Source organism: Trematomus bernacchii, unplaced genomic scaffold (assembly GCF_902827165.1).
Source record: "Trematomus bernacchii unplaced genomic scaffold, fTreBer1.1, whole genome shotgun sequence".
Classification (NCBI taxonomy): Eukaryota; Metazoa; Chordata; class Actinopteri; order Perciformes; family Nototheniidae; genus Trematomus; species Trematomus bernacchii.
Genome location: NW_022987409.1, coordinates 2,130,793 through 2,133,166, shown reverse-complemented (window position 1 = coordinate 2,133,166; position 2,374 = coordinate 2,130,793).

Genomic DNA, 2,374 nt, shown 5'->3' with positions numbered 1-2,374 from the left:
TGTGTGTGTGTGTGTGTGTGTGTGTGTGTGTGTGTGTGTGTGTGTGTGTGTGTGTGTGTGTGTGTGTGTGTGTGTGTGTGTGTGTGTGTGTGTTGTGTGTGTGTGTGTGTGTGGTGTGTGTGTGTGTGGTGTGTGTGTGTGTGTGTGTGTGTGTGTGTGTGTGTGTGTGTGTGTGTGTGTGTGTGTGTGTGTGTGTGTGTGTGTGTGGTGTGTGTGTGTGTGTGTGTGTGTGTGTGTGTGTGTGTGTGTGTGTGTGTGTGTGTGTGTGTGTGTGTGTGTGTGTGTGTGTGTGTGTGTGTGTGTGTGTGTGTGTGTGTGTGTGTGTGTGTGTGTGAATATGGACATGTGTCCTCTTCTTGACATTACCGTGTGTGTGACATCAGCTGTGTGTGTGAGTGACATCAGCTGTGAATATGGACATGTGTCCTCTTCTTGACATTACCGTGTGTGTGACATCAGCTGTGTGTGTGAGTGACATCAGCTGTGAATATGGGCATGTGTCCTCTTCTTGACGTTACCGTGTGTGTGACATCAGCTGTGTGTGTGTGTGTGGGGGGGAGAGGGTGAGCACATGTCTATGACTCAGTGTAACCTGTGTTGTTTCCGCTCCATGTATGGTGATACACGCTGCGCTCCCTCTCTGCTCCTTCGGCTGCTTTGCTTCTCTGTCTTACACTAACGAGCACTCGGTGGTTGAATCAACCCAAAAACTCATTTGAAGCTTTACTTTATTAGCATAAAGACAATTTCAGATAGCTTATATAATTTATTTGAGTGATGAGATATGATGTTATCGATAGATTTTGGATCTTGCACATTTGTTACTTTGCCTTAGATAACGGTAGCCCACATGTAGATGAACACTGTAGATTTTGTAGATAAGTTTGGAGTACCGGTAAATGTACAGTTTGTGTTACGCCCTACGACAGGGGATCTCTCCACTTTGCTGGCTTGCAAGCTTTGTAAGTAAGAGGATGGGTTCATATTGTTTTCATGTCCAAGGCTGCAAGATATGCAAATATTTTGGCTACAAAAAGGTTTCTATGGAGCAAAGAAAATGCCCTGTCATCTGGAGAACATTTCTCTACAGCCTTTTTCAAGTCTGCCTTAAAACTCTCAGAGGACCACGTGTACATTGAGATCTTCAGCTGGGTTGCAAAAGGGACGGATAAATTCACAATGTTTATTCAAATGTATTTATACATTGACTCTTGTCTGCAAACCATTTTTCTGAGGTTCAATACATGTCTAGTGTTACACCGCTAACAAACAGTCACTTGCCGATGTTTGATAGAGTAATAGTAACACAGAGAAGTCACTATAACTTTACAAGATACCCGCTCCATTTGTTTTACTGAAGTTTCATATTAGCTTCAGTGGGTTTTGTTACTGATTAAGGACACTACAATATTTTAAAAACATTTTTGAAAGGACACGAGCAACAATTACAGCATTCATTATTTCAATTTTATACATTGGAGAGCAAGTTTTTTTTTTTTAAGACAGATTGAAAAACATGTGAACTTATCCTTTGAAACCCTGCTGAGATTTTTCAGCGGATGTTTTTTGACATATTTGTGTTAAAAGTGTGGAGTGATTTTTTTTAATTTGTATTTACATATTTCATTCTATTTAGCGGTAGAATCTTTTCCACCTGGCCTTGGTTTGTTGACCTAGTCAGAAAAGTGTGGACAGTCCTGACTCCATGCCATCACTATTTATTTGCCATGTACACACACGCACACACACACACACACACACGCACACACACTCTTGCATTCTCTTATAGCTGCCTTAACATCTCTGGGATCTGTAGTCTTTTGGCAGTGAGCTGGGGTTGACTTGATGTATTTCGTTGCCTTCTTTTCGACACTACATGTCTGAATGTATCTGTGTTGTGTTTGCGGCAAAAATAAAAGGCTTGCTCGTTATTTAACTTGTGTCTGTCGTTTGGATTTATTTATCTATGAGCGCCTTTGTGTCTGAGAAGTCGTGACCAGCGTTAGACCTTTTTCGAGGAGTTTTTTTTTACTGCTTTTAGACATTTAGTCTAAATGAGTGCCCTGGTCCAATGAGGAGAGCCTCAAAGTGTTTAAGTGGAATATCTTGTTTAAATCACATAAGTATTTCCGCAATTACCAAAGTCCTCTCCCTTTGCCTCTCGGTCATGAGCACGTTGTCGAAGGTGCCGAGAGCTTTAAAGGAGCAGGCTTTGATCAAATAATTAAAGCGGCAATGGAAGAGGCGCGCTCTCCAACTTTTAAAGTTTTTATAACTCATTGTGCAATTCCTCCTTAAGAGCACGAAAAACTGTGTGGACCATAACTCTGACTTTGGAGAAACAAGTGTCTCTTTTGACTTCCCCAAAAGACAG